The sequence below is a fragment of the Perca flavescens genome, chromosome 4, assembly GCF_004354835.1.
Source record: "Perca flavescens isolate YP-PL-M2 chromosome 4, PFLA_1.0, whole genome shotgun sequence".
In the NCBI taxonomy this organism is placed as follows: domain Eukaryota; kingdom Metazoa; phylum Chordata; class Actinopteri; order Perciformes; family Percidae; genus Perca; species Perca flavescens.
Window position 1 is genome coordinate 21,210,886 of NC_041334.1, and position 16,921 is coordinate 21,227,806.

Here is a 16,921-nt window from a genome sequence, read left to right on the forward strand (position 1 = left end):
ATTGTTAAAGAAATCCATGTACTGGTTAATGCCAGTTAATCATAAGCTTATCATCAGCTGCAAGGTGCAAATTAAAGAGCTAATTCAGTAACAACACTATGCAGCAGGTCATTGAGTTCACCAAGTTCTTCAAGATCTGTCTTGAAGAACTTTTTCTTGTCTGAACTTCTGCACCAAACTCCAAAGACAGTTAGGGAATCCTATGCCAGTGTAAATCCTAGACTTAATGTCTGGGGCTTTAGCGTGCAGACACCCATCCTAGTTAATGTGCCTCTGTGCATTCTGCTGCTGAGATTCACTTTCATATTTGTGCGACAAACTAGAGCCCAGTGAAACGGCAGATTAGACAAAAGCGTAGGGGGTGCTGGCAGCAGGTTGTTTATTGCGTGCCTGTGAGTGAATCCAAGAGGCAGCGGTGATTACCAGCATATGCAGCTGGGGATCAACTGAACCAGACCCGCAGTGGCACACAAGCTAATTTCCATACATTAATTCACTTATGTACATTTACTAATTCCTTTCAATATGTAATCATAAAGTGCATGATCACACTGAGGATATATTTTAAAATGACAGTGGTAAGTGTGAAAAGTAATGTCTTAGACACTGAAAACAAAGGGTCTGTTTGCACAGGGCTTCAATTTTTCATCAAAAGCGAGGTTCAATTCTTAAAACAAGTTAAAACAATACCTGAAAAATAATGAAAACACAATAAAGAATAATCTGACAATATCCTATATTTTTATTATTGTCAACAAACCCCATGAAAAGACCCAAACCATCAATACATTGATCTGACTAACACATATTGTCTTTGTAGCCAAAGCCTGATGTGACAATTGTTGTCCAAAGACTATTAAAAACACATGTATATGAGCCACATTGTTGCACTGGATTTATTTATGACTAAAAACACGGACACTGAAGTTTATTAAGTCATTCAGTCTCTCATACACCGCCCTGCTTCTATGAATATTCACTAGCACATATTAATCCTTGGCTAAAAGGTAGTCCCCGACAAATCAATTTTTTTTCTGTTTAAGTAACATTTGCCAACAATCAAAGCTCTTTGAGGAAATGACCTTAAAGTCTTTTTTTTAAATGAAACTATACACATTTCTGGCCTGTTTTCTACACTTTTCCACCTTCAGTAGGAAAGAATGGGCTTGGGGATGAGGGTAGGGAATTTAGAAAGTATTGAGAATCAAAAATTTGGTTTTGGTTTCTTAAATATATAACAATGCCAAACATATATTTTAAAAAGTCAGTTAGCTGTAAAAGCATGCATAGTATGTGTGTAAGGAAAATATACAAACTGTTATGGGCCATAAATGTGGTATGGAAATGATCATTTAGTGTGTATATTGCAGATGTGGTACAGTATAGTTGTGTATGTTCTTCTGGAGATTGGCCTGTTGAGTAAAAGGGTGCACATCAGTGGATTCCTTAGCGTAATATTATTCCTCTCGTGCCCCCTCATGCCTTCACCACCCGGCCTTGCTCTGCTTTATCTGGCCCTTCGCAGAGGTCTGCTAGAAAACCTGAAGGGCTTCTGGAATCAAACCTCGGGGGAGACGAAAATACAGAGAAAAAAAAAATGTATAAGACGGGGACAGAGGAAAAAGAAAATCCTTAAACTGAAATGAGGGAATTCCACAAATTACCGTTTGTCACAAAGTAATCCTGTTACTATTGCAAAGAATATGAAACGGTGTAAACATGGAAATAAACTGCTAATATGGATGCATCTTACATGCAGAGGCTCTGTTCAGTTGAGATATACAGCTGCAAACCCTGTTTCAGATCCCCAGTAAGGAAGAGTGCCACAAAATTCAAAAGTGGTTACAGAAACATTGCTTATACAGAGAAAGATTACAATTTTCAGATGTTTTTATTTATTTATTCTTTGCGTTATGCTACATTTCAACTCATTCTGGTCCAACGCTTTGCTAACCAGTTACTTCTTCTCAGTGATCTAATGGCAGCATTCAGGACTTACATCGCTGCAGTCAGAAAGCTGATGAATATTTAGAAGGATTTTATCTTCCCATCTGTGCACAGGCTTTATCTTGTGTCTGTTTCACATATTGTAAGGCACTGAGTGCCTGGAATGAGTGACAAGCATATAATCTTGATTGCATCTTGATGCTATTACCTTATGCTGCCAAGCGCTCAGGTGACAGCTGGGGGACAGGGAGGAGATCTGGGGGAAAAGGTGACATTGAATTTTATGCACCTGTGTCGGCAGTCAGCAGCCCCATACAATAAGATGACGCCAGTTGAGTAGGATAGTTAAAAAAAACCAAGGCCAAAGTGTGTGAGAATATTTTCAACAACAATCTCTACAAACGATACAAAGAAAATAATACAAAACAAAGGTTGACTTTGTAAAGCTACAACAAAGGCAATCAGTTTGCGTCTTTGTCAAATCATCAAACATTTTCAGAAGCATAGTATATATTGCTAACTAAACAGATAAACTGAACAAAGATACGTTCAGATGTACATCTCAATATCCATTAAACAATTTTGTGTTAAATGCTTTAGAGTTATTAAAATGAGGATCCTATAAATTCAACGCATGACAAATTGTTTACAGCTACAGAGGCAGTATTACAAATTAAGGCAGCACATTAATTCGTTGTTTAGATTATTGAGTATGTTTGACATGGACCAAAATTGCCTCACAGTCATTTCTGGTTGCAATAATCTGCCTATCCTCAAATTATGCCCCCACCCGTAATATTTCATGTGGGGTGCAAAATGACTCTCCTTTTTCTTTATTCTTCCTCTCTGTCTCAGTCAGTATCAGTCTGTTTTGCTCTCAGCTTGCCTCTATTAGCGCCTTAATGCTGTACAGCGTGGCCTATCTTCAAACAGGAATGCTGATGATACTGGCCCTGCAGCGGTGCTCACCCCCCCCCCCCCCCCCCCCCCCCAGCCCCGGCCTGCTCCTCCACACAGAGGGCAATAAAGACACAAGGAGGATTAATGTTGTGTGCCTAACAAAGTGGTTGCCAGAGAGTGAGAGGGCCATGCCCATGGGCTCAACCGCAGCCCTGCTCAGCTCCACTCGGCTCCACTCGGCTCTGTCGAAGGTCCCCCCCCCGGTTGGGCTTCCCTAAGGTCCGCTCTCTCTCAGGGAGCTCTGTGGATGTATGATAGACTCTGAGTGGGTGAATTCATGTTGATGCTAAAGAGGCAGAGGACGCAGACAGATAATCCATGGCTTAAGCAGTGCTGTAGTAACTTTCCCCCTTTAAACAAGGGAGCACATGTGCAAACGGCAACAGTTAAATTTAATTCAATCACATACTCCTGCTGTGCGTATTTTTCGCTAAACACTTACAGTTAAAAAACTTCCAACTCTTTGACTAGTAGGCCCTTGAAAATTACCATCAATACACCCATGGTGATGCAGTTTAACCTACACAGCAACCTGTGTCTTTCTGTGTTGTTTTATCCCACTCACCGTCCAGTGGAAAAACATGGTTTGATACAGAGCACAAAAAAGAATGGCCTTATTTGTTATCATTTGTTATACAGGCCTTAAAGTATGTTTATGGATATCTCTCCCACTATAACCAGTGTGCTTATATAAATGGAGCACCATATAATTGTACAAGTCTGATAAACAGAGGGGCTGTGGTCTTGTAAATGTTGTCACATTAGATAGGAGTGTTACATCGGAGATTACTGTGGAGGAACATGTCTGTGGGTGCAGGCCTGTGAGGACAGTAGCCTCTCGTTTGATGGAGAGCCGTGTACAGGACAGGACAGGTGAACCAAACAGCTGCTACCCCCGTTTTTCTTAAAACCCCAGCGTGACAGATCAGGCCATGGCTCTCACACATAACGGCCTGCTTTTCACACGGTAGCTGTCTCAGGCCACGTTACACACGTCTTTTAGATGGTCCACTTTGAGCGTTGGGTAATGAAATTTACGCTGGAGACCCCAGAATATGCAGACATATGGTAGTTGTTAATGCTCCTTTCTCCCTTTTCAGCTGCAGCCCTCTGCCAAACAGTATGGTCTGTTCCCGCCTGTCTGTTTTGGGTCCTCTTCACTCCTCAAGCTGTTTGCCTTTTACCTCTGTCACACCAACCAGGATTCACACAGCAGCATGAACTGCTGCGTGCAGAAGACAGGCCCGAGTTCTGTTAATACTTGGCTAAGTTTACATGTTCATTCACACTTGATTATGGGGGAAGCCCTGTGTTCTGAATGGTTTCAGTATGTCACAGAGGCACAATAAGGAAAGAGCTGTCCTTTTAAAAGTAAATACACAATAGGAATCCAATACTTCAAATTATTGTAACATTATTTACAAAATAAATTTGGAAAAAAAATAATTTTTTTCCCGCTCAGTCCTCTGGATTGACGGCAGCAGTATGCCTTATTCTTTGAACAATGTACCGGAGCCACTCCGAAATATGATGGTAAAATATCCCTTTTCTTGGTAATGGAAATGGATGCTCTATAGTCTCCCTCTGCAAAGTATTATGGAGGTAAAAAGGCATGCAGGTGTAGTCTATTTTTACCTGCATAAGCCTTTATAGATTAACACAGTTTACCAGTCCCTGCTCAGCTTTCTGTACACTATCCCAACTCTGAAATTTACCGGATTCTACTCACTTAATCTCCTACTTTTTATATAAATGCATACTGCATTATCTGACTTAATTTCTGAGACGTTTCCAAACAATTTTCCTTTAAAACTTCTACAAATTGGTATGAAAACATTCCCACAAAAATGATGGCTTCTTTATTGTTGCTGAAGGGGGTATTTGCAGCTTGGAGTGTAATTTTTCAGGGTTTTGGAGGAGACAAACTGCCTATAAATAAATCCTATGCAATCTCAATTATGTCTGTTTTTCCCCTCACTATTCCAACACTTTTGATTTCCACTTTAAAAGCAGAATGATATATCCTTATGATTGGAAATGTTCAATACACTTCTGGAAGTGGGTGCACTGTCCTGTGCAGATAAGGTTGCAAATGCAAGATCTGTCTCTCTGAAATAGAAGCCTGACAAACAGTGCTGTCTCTCCCAGACACAGTGGGAGAGGAGTGTGCTTGGATGGAAGCCTTTGAGACCAGCCTTTTTAATATCGGCGCCGCTGTAACATCAGTAAGGTGACATTTCGGCAGCACCATCAAGATCCAACAGTGGCCATGCTGCTTCGACAATCAATTATCCATGCATAACATCCCACCAGTGTGTGCGACATGAATCAGTCCTGGACCAGGCATCTCCTCTGCCTTGATTCTCAAGAAAAGAGAGACCTTTCATTCGACCCTCAAGAAATAGAGAAATGCTCTGTGTGCTGATAAGGGATTGAAGAGAGGAAAGTTATGGAAAAAAAACAGGTAAATCAGGCTGATATTTATTTGCATTATCTTGAAAGGAGCTCAAATTGGTTTCATCCCAGTGACTGTGAATTGTAATCCAGAGAGCACAATGACCATCTCCTAGCAGAAGCCAATGTTATGATTGAACAGGCAGAATACATTCTTTGTATTGCTTGGTGGACTACAGGGGAAGAATGCACATTATCTGTTGCCCAAGGAGAAGGAAATACATTTCACAGCAGATATTGCTTGTATAAGTTTTTGAGACCAGTTTAGTTGTTATATGGTTGTTATCAACGTAGTGGCTGAACTGCACATAATTTACTTCCACAAATAACTGACATGAATGACATCTCCTTAGCACACTGTGAGCTCCTTCTGTAGATGTGTTCTTTTTCTGCTCCGAATAAGTTAATAATAGAGCGAATGGACGGCGTCCGAGGGAGAAAATACATTCTTGTGCATACATCAGCAGGCCCTTTAGGCCAAAATCAACTGGCACTGTAACATTATACTTTATCGTTGCTTCTAGTGAAGTGCCACACATCTGTATGTGTTTAATGGTAACAAATGGAAGTGTAAGGGGGTTGTGCCGTCTTGTAACAAGCTTGTGGTAAAAAGTGAGATTTCTTCTGTTTTATGGCTCCACAACATATTTATCTTGTGGTAATCAGATCATATTGAGTTTCAAGTTCAGCCTGCATACAACATGTGTGATAACTGTGTTAAGTATAAGATTTCGGGTGCTGAAACCTCACAGTAAGTGAAGTCAGAGTCGGAGGACCCAGTTTGGCGTTGTAGTCAACATCCTGAACCCAGAAGCTTTCTCCAGTGTTTGACAAACAGCACCATTCCCCGCTCGCCTTCATTTCCATCTGTATGCTATCACTTGGCTGTCAGCGGCCGGATTGGCCTGTAGTTCGCAGGATGAAAGGGAGAGAGATCCTGTTGAGTGAATAATCTTGCCAGTTTACAGAAGAGAGTGGATGTCAACTTGACAGACTGTGAGTAGCACACAGATTTGGGATTCATGGGCAATCCCATAGTCCCTTTAAATCCGGACGTGTGAATGTGAAATCAATAGTACATCCATACAACAGTTTGTTTGCTGGACTCTGGAACGCTTTGTTATGAAAATAAGAGTCATGGATCTTTCCCTTGCGGATTGAGGACACAGAAAAGGGCACCGTAAACATGGCATCTCAGCATGAAAATCCTGATCTTTTTTTTTCTTCTTTTTTTTACACAGTAAAAAAAAGCATACACTATTGAAATACATCCATTTATCAACACAATGTAATTCAAAAACATGAAAGTAGTATGAATGATCAGGGCCAGTGTTAAAATGAAATCTTGCTTGTTTAAAATTCCTTATTATATTCTCTGTGAATCGGTTTGTTTTAATTACCATATTCACCTGTGATGCTTCAAATCAAATGTGTCTGAAGGTAAAGCTCGCCATTTGAAACATCTCCTCAGGAGTCTATACACTCCACATACAAACTACCTCAACCTCAGACACTATGTCACAATAATCTGTAGGAAATATTCAATAGACTTCAATGGCACCTTTACAGACGTATGCATGTGCATCACCGCGTAGCAACTGTACATATAACATAGCTGTCTCGGTTGGCACGGCCATCATGCCCTGCTGTTTATTTGATATGCAAAGGAGTGCTGTGGAGCAGCGCCACGGTCTTTGCTAAAGTACTTTACTCCTCACATAACCCAAAGTGGCAGCAGCAGCATCAGGATGAGCTCCAAGAGCGAGGTGGCTCCTTCTCAGTAATTTATAATGCACTTAACTCCTCTACCCTGTTGATTGTCTGCATTACCAAGAATCAAACACGAGGCAAAACAAATAAAAAATGCCACTTTTTATTCTGGTTTAACACAGTCGAAAAGCACAAGTCTTTCATTACGTTCCCGCTCATTCACATCAGGGTCTGTGTGGAACAGAAACAGGGATTACGATGGCAAAGGAAAATCACTTCAAACTGCCTCCATAAACACCATCAAAGAATGGCATCTTGAAAAGACTGGGTGAAAAGAGCGAAGAGGGGAAAAATAAACACAAAGTGTCAGTGTCAGTTTAAGGCTGGTTAAATTCAGTAGTTTGGAGAAGAAAAAAAAAGAGTAAAAATATCATTATTGAAAACACTACAGCGCTGTTAGATTTCTAAAACAGACACTGCAGGGACTCTAACCACACCCTTCACGCCGGTACGACATGCCTTCCCAGAATACTGTGCTGCTGCCTCAAGCAGTCGTATGGACTGCCCATTGCTCATGGTGGAGACCATTATTAAATGTGCTCTGTGGAGGGCCTGCAGGTAGCTCCCAGGATCAGACACAGGGAGAGCAAGAGGGGCTGTTTGGCTTAAGTGTTTTTTATTAGGATAGATGGAGACCTAAGCTCCATAACAGATCTTCAGCCCTTTCTCCCAGACAGGGGCCCACTTTCCCTTCTCACTCCACACAGGCACATATCAAAACACCAGCCCCTCACAGACACGCCGCTCAAAAAATGGCTTGTTTTTTTTCCCCCTGTCAAAATACAAATGCTCTGTGTTGGAATTCTGCAATTTCCTTTATCAGCTGCAACAAGCCCATTTCTCGACTGTTAAACCCGTAATTATTGTCACTAAAAACAAAACTGCACAGGGAGGGAGACTGTGTGTCGTTGCGTGTGTATGAAGTGTAAAATAATGACTTACTTATGAGAACTTGTGAAACTCTGCTGGAGATCTTTTTGTATGTCTGTACTCTAAAACCCAAAGCTAATGAATACTGTCGCCAACTCAGCCAAATTTGAGTTTTGGCTCCACCCGCCAGTTTTTGCTCTATATTTTTCAAACAATGCTGCAGCACATATTAGAGCCAGCTGGCCAGATGACATAACTTCCTCCTCTAGTTGTAACGATATGGTGACATGTGTAAGCCTGCTTTTACACTGCCCATCACTGACACTAGAACACTCTAAACATCTGCTCTGACAGTAAGGACAGTAAGTCGGGGAAGAAAGCTGCGCACAAATGCCTCCATCCCGTATTTTGTATAATTTGATGTAAGAACGTTATGTTAACTTTATATATTTTACAGACAGCAAATGTCACGGCAGTTGTATATTTATTAACTACCTTTGTGTGACAGAAGTTCTCTCTCTGTCTATAAATTGTAATCAAAGGTATGAAAAAATATTTTATAGATGACTTTACTTTGTCTTGACCCTAGTGTTGTCATCAGACGCATTTTGTGAACCCAGAAAAAATGTTCCCATCTGGCTCCCCATCACTCCAACTGCTGCTGTTATGCATGTGGGAACTATGATGGTCTTGCACTGGGCACAGAAGAAGAAAAGAAGTTGGAACAGTAGGAGAGAGGGATGGATTCACTTGAAAGATCCAGCTGTTAGGCCATCCGAACCCTGGGAAAGTCTGATGCTGTTTTAATGTATGGGTGAGCACCTCGCCAGCACATCAGCCTGACTTATAAAGCCTCCTTAAAAAATGTAGGGAACAGGTGGACGGGAAAGTTTGGCAAAGGGTGAAAAAGGCTGAATGCCAGGTCAGTTCTCACTGCCAACATTATGTGTTGCTTTGAACCCCCCATTTTTAACCTCCTGCAATGCAGTAAATTACTTTTATTTTTTTATCAAAAGCAGAATACTTTATTATTTATCCACACATCTATTAAACCACATTTCCTTTACACATTGATTTTTCCACCTTCATATATTCTCCACATTTTATTTGTTGTATGCAGTAGTTTGTGTCAGTATAGGCAGATAGATATGAGAAACTCGCTCCAAAGCTTTAATGTGGTGCAATGCGGGTGAGGTCTGTACAGCAGTGTGTATATTGACTTCTGTGTTTCTGTAATGTTTCATTGAATAAAACAAACAGCCAGCCCCTCAATCCAGTTTTATCCATAACCTCTGAAATGAGACTTTATGTTTCATACAAACGGCATCTCGGTTACATCAATAATCCTGCAAATGAAATCGATTTCCCCCCACGCTCTTCCAATTCTGATCACAGCTGGGTTCCCCATATGGAGTATTAATGGGGTGGAGCACCCTGAGCCTGATCTAAAGCAGGAGAATTCTGGGCACACCACAACATCAAATCCCACTGTAATTACCTTCATGCAAACACAGGGGCCCTCTCCAACACAATATGGGTTGAAGATTGGGATTTGTGTGCATTGTTTTTGAGGCTGGAATAGATCTTGAAAATTGTTTGGTGCAATTTACCAAGATGCTTAAGAAAATTGAAGAGCACTGACTGTGCGGCATACAAATGACTTGTTGTGATGAGAACAATATACATGGTCTAGGTGGCTCATCTACATTTTTGACAGCAATGACTTTCTGGTACAATACAACAATGGCTAATCATCATGTTTTCCATAAATTCAAATTAGAGAGATCATGGATCTTGACAATCGTCACTCATCTTTTTACTCAACAAGAAATTCTCCAAATCGAAAATGAAACCAATTCTACCCATGCAGATGGCTAAGCAGCTGCTTCTTCTCAATTAGCTTACACATGTTTTTGAGCCCAATTTTGGCACAGCAAATAAAATGCCATTTTGTCACTAGATTATGCTATCTGACATAAGGCTATTGTCTTAATTCCCTTAGGCTGTGGTGGAGAAAAATCATGGAACATACAGAGGACCAGGCTATATCCTGTCTTACAGACATCCCTATCCCATCATGCACACCCCAGCCTTCTCTCTCCAGCAGGTGGGGGTGGTCATGCACCACGCAACACGGTTATGGGTTTAAGTCTGAAATCTACATACTGAAATGACTTCAGCTCTCTTGCACAATGCCAAACTTGCTGGAAGTCTGATGAGTTTATTTCATCAATTCCAGAAATGCTGCAGAGAGAGAGAGAGAGAGAGAGAGAGAGAGAGAGAGAGAGAGAGAGAGAGAGAGAGACGGACAGACAGAGAAAGATAGATGGACAGAGTGAGAGGAGAGAGTATATTTCTACATACAATAGCCTGTGTCCATCATCCTCTGAGTACGTGTGTGTGTGTGTGTGTGTGTGTGTGTGTGTGTGTGTGTGTGTGTGTGTGTGTGCGCGCACATGGGTGCGCGTGTGCGTGCGCATGAGTACATGTGCACTTATATCCCCCCTGCATACATTGATGTGTGGAAGTAAGTTTGATGTGTATCCTCTCTGCCCTCTGAGTAGCACAGTGACTGCTGTCCATCTGCTCCAGGGTCTCAGGTGTGTGTTATCTCTCCATGTGCCCCTGGGAACTTTCAACAGATATGCCAGTCAGCCCGGGCTGAACTGCTCTTGTAAATTACTCACTAAACAGCCCTGCCCTGGATTCTGCATTCGGGGGAAAATCAATTATTTGACCCCCCCTTACATTTCACAGTCCATTTTCAGCATGCTGGGGCCAATTACACCCAGCAGAAAGACTACTCTTTATGTCATTCCCACGATGACCTCCATCTTGCAGCTCCACACGGAGCACTGTTAATGCACCAACTACAAGCACTTGTGCCACGAAGGAGCGTGCTAATGCACTGGTTACCCACACTTTAGCCACACCAAGCACACAAATACAGCAGCTGAGAGGCAGTACCACAACTGCACACAGCCAGCTGTAGTGTCTCTCAACTGGGAGGTGATCATCCCGTGTCCAGTGCACTGAGCGAACGCCACTGACGGTTTGACAGCCCTAATGAAAGCTGATTACCAGGAGGCATCTATTAATTTGTCCTTAATCATGACAAAGAGAGTCTGTGGCTAACAGCTGTGAAATGGCAGCCGCCGCGCGGAAATGAGGCTCAGGGAAAGGCCGGGGACAAGGGGTTAGGCCCTGCGCTGTCATTAACTGCCTGCCATTGTGTGTGCTCGCTCAGAGCTTAGCTACAGGTAACTCAATAAGATAACACAGACTGTGCTCTGCCCTGCTCTTTGTGAAAAGCTATTGCTGTGAATCCTAGGTGGCTAGGCAAAGAATAGGAGGATATTGGTTTGCATGCTCCAAGCAGGAGTTCTTATGATCCAGGTGAGAAGCTGACAGTAACAGGTTTAAGCTCTGTTCCTTCATCTGCTTGGAGGGGTGCTGAGGAAAAAGTCAATCAACGACTGAACAGGTTGCTGAATAAGGAACTGAGCTGGCTTTTCAAACAGACACAGTGCAGCAAATGTATGCTCAATCAAACCCTAATTTTAGATTATTTTTTTTAATTTGAAGAAATAAATGACAAACCTGCCTTGTCTTTGAAATTGATCAAAAATAAAACTAAAACAAATATTAACTCCAATAGACACATAAGTCATGCAGGGAGGCCACCTCATAATGAAATCTGAATATTTACAGCTGTGTCAAATCCTGGATGTAGCTGCTTTCGCAGTTTGGTGGAGTGATGGAGGCCCCTCATATAAGTCTAAATCACTGGCCTGCCTAGAGTGGCTAATGTGCTTTATAGGACAAAAAAAACATCAAATCAAAATGGACTGATTTGCTGTTTTCATTTCCATCTGCTGTTAGATTATGCCTTTGACCACTCTGGACACTTAGCTTGACAAAATGTCCATGCATCACTAATGTTAAATAATCTGAATAATTCATTTAATTAGTGTAGGCTACTACAACACAGATTTGTGCAGGGATGTGAAATCTGTTCTGCTTCGGACGCCGTTGGGTCTTAAATTGTTCCTGTTCTTGATTATTGTTGCATTTTCCTGCGTCATGTCTAACAATATGCAGGGCTCTATTTGTGCCTTGTAAAATTCCCACTGGTGTTTTTCTACTTCTTTTTAACATGAATGGCAGTGAGTGGTGTTTAGTTAAAAAAAACTCAAGAGAAGAATAATTTTACTATTTGAGATCCATTATTTTGGAATACAATTTTACAGTGAGGAATGCGTGAAATGATGGATTTTGTGTATGTTTATCTTGAGACACCACAGTGTGCTTTGTGTTGTGTTGCTGCTTCCGTAAACCTGCAAACCTTATCAACTCTCTTATTCTGTCAGGGTTTGATATTTACATGTTGATATATAGGAATGATGCAAATTAATAGTTACTAAAAAGTCATTTGAAATGTATCACTCTGCATTCTGAATATATTTCTTGAATTACATTATTATTATGATTATTATTATTGTTATTATTATTAATAATAATAATATTATATATGACATCTCTGCTTTATATTTCAGTGTTTTTGCTCTGCTCTAAAAATATTCATTCTGATAGGGGAAAGACCGCAGGGCTCGGATGTAACATGACAAACAAGGCAGAACATTTTGTTTGGCTTCGTATGAATTTAAGACATCATTTAAGACTCTGCTGAGACACTGATGAAACCCATGATTCAATTAGATATTTAGCTCTTAAAGATGCAACAAGTCTTTTAGCTCAGGAGGGAGGACAACAACCACAGCTGGCTTCAACACAAATCCACAACTGACAGACACTCACACTTCTGTAAACCTCCTGAGGGCTGGATTCATTATTTGATAGATGAGAAGTGATAAAGGCTGCAAAAATCTAATAATATTGTGAAACGTTGTACATTCAGATCGTACTTTAATTTCTAATGCAAATGAATATTGTTGGAAATAGTAAAAATGCACCAATGTGCTATGTGTTTATCATTTAGAGGACCCAAGAGGAGAAAACTCTGTAAGTCCTTGTACACATGTGGAACATATGTCACTTGGTCCACATTTGAAACTTTATTGTACATGAGTACATTTTACATTTCACATCTGTTAAGCACATTTTGTCGCTGATTTGCATTGCATCAGAAACTGGCATTAAACCTGTATGACTATGTAGAGGAAATGTAATCATGCTGTAACATCATATGTTCAAATAACATGGTCGATACCATAGCACATCCATCCAGCTATACATTATATTATAAAAATCTTGTAGGGAACAAGTGGAAAGGGAATGGCATTGTCATGTGTTAACGCAACATTTTCTCTGATTGTAATATGCAACTCCCATAATCAATTTTGGATCGATTTTTAGTAATTTTACCTAAGTGAAAAACAGTTCTTTTGCTTGAGCAGGATATGTACTACAGTAGCGTCTTCCCCTTATTTACACATATTAGCATCTATTAACCTGCAGGACACTATATACATTACAAAATCAATTCATGTATTAGTTTTTACATGCTGCCAAAATCTCTAAATTATAATGTGCAATAAAATACAATTGTGACAGAATAAGAAAACAACCATTATGTTTTATTATTATAGAAAACAACACAGTATATGTATCTGATTTAAAAAGAATACCATCTTAAAGACACATTGTTGGCATTGCTTCAAACAGCAGTACAATTGAAGTGTAGACATTAAGCGCTGTTACTGTGGGTGATAGAAGCTTCTTCACCCAGCCTCTCTCCTATCAATCCTATCATATGGCTTTCAGACAATTGCAAAAGCATTCTTGCTGCTTAAGTGCTAATTTGCATAACTTATAAGCCAGTGGCTGAATGTACGTGATCAAGTATGTGATTAGTGGTAAAAGAGAACTACACACAGCACAAAGTAGATTTGAATGTTTTCATGATGAAAACTCAAACATAAGGTGTCCTTATAAAAGTCAGTTAATGTTTGATTAGCATTTATTTATTATTTCACACTTTGAATTTGACTGAATTAAAGAGACTAAACGATGGAATGCAGCACGTTGCGTTCTTCTGTATTTCTGTTTGCCATTTGGTGGGTGTTGTCAGTTTAGGGTTTGGGCAGCAGGGAGTTGAGAGGCACCGCAAGCCTCATGCTGAGTCCCCTGGTGCTGCCCCCTCTCATCTACGAGAAGAGCCTCTTCCCCCCTGCTAAGTTTGCAAAGTCCAATTTTCAGCTAATATGGAGGTCGCAACAGCAAGCGCAGAGGGCGTAGTAGGACATAATGGCTATGGGATTGTAAATATTGGTTTTAGAGAGACACAATTGGAGGGCAAGCGGAGAGAAATTTCCATATAGTATGTGCTAGCACCATTGGAGGCCTTGGTGCGGCAGAATAGATTTTCCATTCTAGTGTGTCACATTAGATTTTCGGAGGTGCTCAGTGGCAGGTACATGTCATTAGTAACACTTTAGCACAGTAATGAACCTTTTTATTTATCCGGTGCCTCTCTCATGAATGAATAAGGAGCTGCTCCCCAACTGTGCTCAGCCGTGAGGAGCAGACAGAGGAGGCAGAGAGAGCGAGAGAGAGAGAGAGAAAGAAAGAGAAAGAGAGAGAGAGAGAGAGAGAGAGAGAGAGAGAGAGAGAGCTGGGAGCACGATGAAGTCGAAAGGGGAATGTGGAGCCCTGGGGAATGCTGAGGAGGGTTAAATGATCATTATTGTGACACTCACATGCACACACACTAACACACACATGTGCTCACATATGCATCAGTGAACAAAAGAGCGCGCACACATACACACACACACACACACACACACACACACAAAAACTCCCCACCTCCGCTCCCTGGGGTCCTGATCTGACACTCTATTTACACACACATTTACACAGTCTACTCCCTCCTTTATAAAGCTGACAGGTACTTAAGCGGTATATTACTCTGAGGAGCTCAAGCCTTACGGCAGTGTAACCAAACTGTCCATTCACTGCTGGCCTTGTCTCAGTGTTCATTCAATAATGGCCTCCAAGAAATGCACCAGTAACGAGCAGTTGTAACTGTGCAGGCAGGCCCGGGAGTCTGACACTAAGCATCAGGAGACTTTTAAGATGGCCCCGGCTCATTGGTAGAAAGGAAAAATCTGTCAGGGTTCAGTAGCTTGTAGAGACACTGAGAGCCTCGCTACAGTTTCGCTCACATGGGAACTCAGCTCTCCAGACCTGCCGGGAGTAGTAGAGTTGCTTGATGTGTGTCTGCTTCTGTTAGTTTCATCAGAAATCAATAGCACAAGTGAGTTTATCAGAGTTTTAACATCGCTGAAAACCAATCGGTGCATATCATGTCTTAGGTCAGTGACTTTAACCATTGTTATTCAGGTGGCAAATCTCTATCTTAGCGCCTCCTCCTTGGATCCTCTCAGATCCCAGCCTGGTGCAGTGAAGCGGTTAGTGTGGCAATGACTGGTGTGGTCAGGGCTCCATGTCACCCCCAGCATCCTCAGTGTTCATTTCCCTTTCATCTAGAGTGTGAAATCGCTGCCGGTGCAGCACTGACCTCAGCATTAAGAGGTCAACTATTGAAATCTGATGTGCGCCACTCTGGCTGAGGGACTTCAACAGATGGAGGGAAAGAGAGGGAAGGTAATACATGGAAGGGAAAAGAAGGCACTTTAAAAAGATTCATGTCAACAAGTTGTAGCACCGTAGTCTTAAAAAGTCTTAAATACTCACGCTCCAAATAAGTTTGAGAATCTGTTGGTGGGGTGAGAAGTATTTTGTTTCAATTTTGAAGACTTCTTTGAAAGGAAATCCAAATTCCGAGAACAACCATTAGCGTTTATGTTGGAAGGGTGAACATCTTTATGCCCCTCCAAAAACGTCACAGTCTGAGCCTTTATTAGGCTGAATGTTACAATGAAAAATTGTGACTGTTCATTCAAGGTTATGTTCAATTTGGACATATCATGTTGGTTTTCATCTTAAAACACTCCTACGCATGTTGATACATAGTTTTTGGTAGTTCAAGTGTTACATCCCCATTTATTTGCTCAAAACATTATGTTTTACTTTCATATTTCTCCTCACCGTTAAGGGCACTAATACCTCTGAGTACAAATACTCCCAAAACTCCAAACTTTGCAGCTTTTGGCAGCTTTCTACAAGATACATGCCAGAACTTCCTGTCTCCACGTGTTTTTAAACACAAGGTTCTGCATTTAAAGTCAATTCGACACCTCATCTCAGTATGAATCCCCTCCGAAAGCATATGTCATACGAAGCATCAGAGAAGTTTGAGGTCTTGTCTCATATTTCCCATCGGCTACACTTTCATCCCTCTCTCTGCAGCAGACCACCCCTAGCAACCCTGCCCAAATAAGGTGTTCTGCCTTCAATACTCTCCTCTCTGAAGAATCTGAAGAGTTCAGAATCTGCCGAAACTTTGGATCTCAAACACAAACATCTTTTATTCAAAGGGTGTCTGTAATCACAAATAAATAGCATTTCTAGCGATGAGCGCAAGGCACAAGAGAGAGAGGAGCCTATCTCAGGAGCAGATAACTAGTAGATATGATTCCTCAGATAAGGAGCAGTAATTTGGCTTTTAGAGATAGCTCCGGGGGCCGCTGTGCAGAGCTGCGCTGATTTACTGTGTGTACGGGAGGTTGTTTTTTTTCTCCACATTTTTATCTCTCCTGTTGAAGAGCTTTTCATCTCTGATGATTTTCTCCCTTTTTTATGTATTTCCCCCAGAAGGTGAGATCACAAACCCGCAGAAGGCAGAGTGGCATGTTTTAAAGCGATGGACAAAATACAAATATTTGAAAATGTATTTCATGGTAATTATGTCAGGTTTCATGGCCTTGGCACAGTACTGAGGCACAGCCTGGATGCCTTAATTTGTGTAGAAACTGTAATCATTTGTTCATTTCAA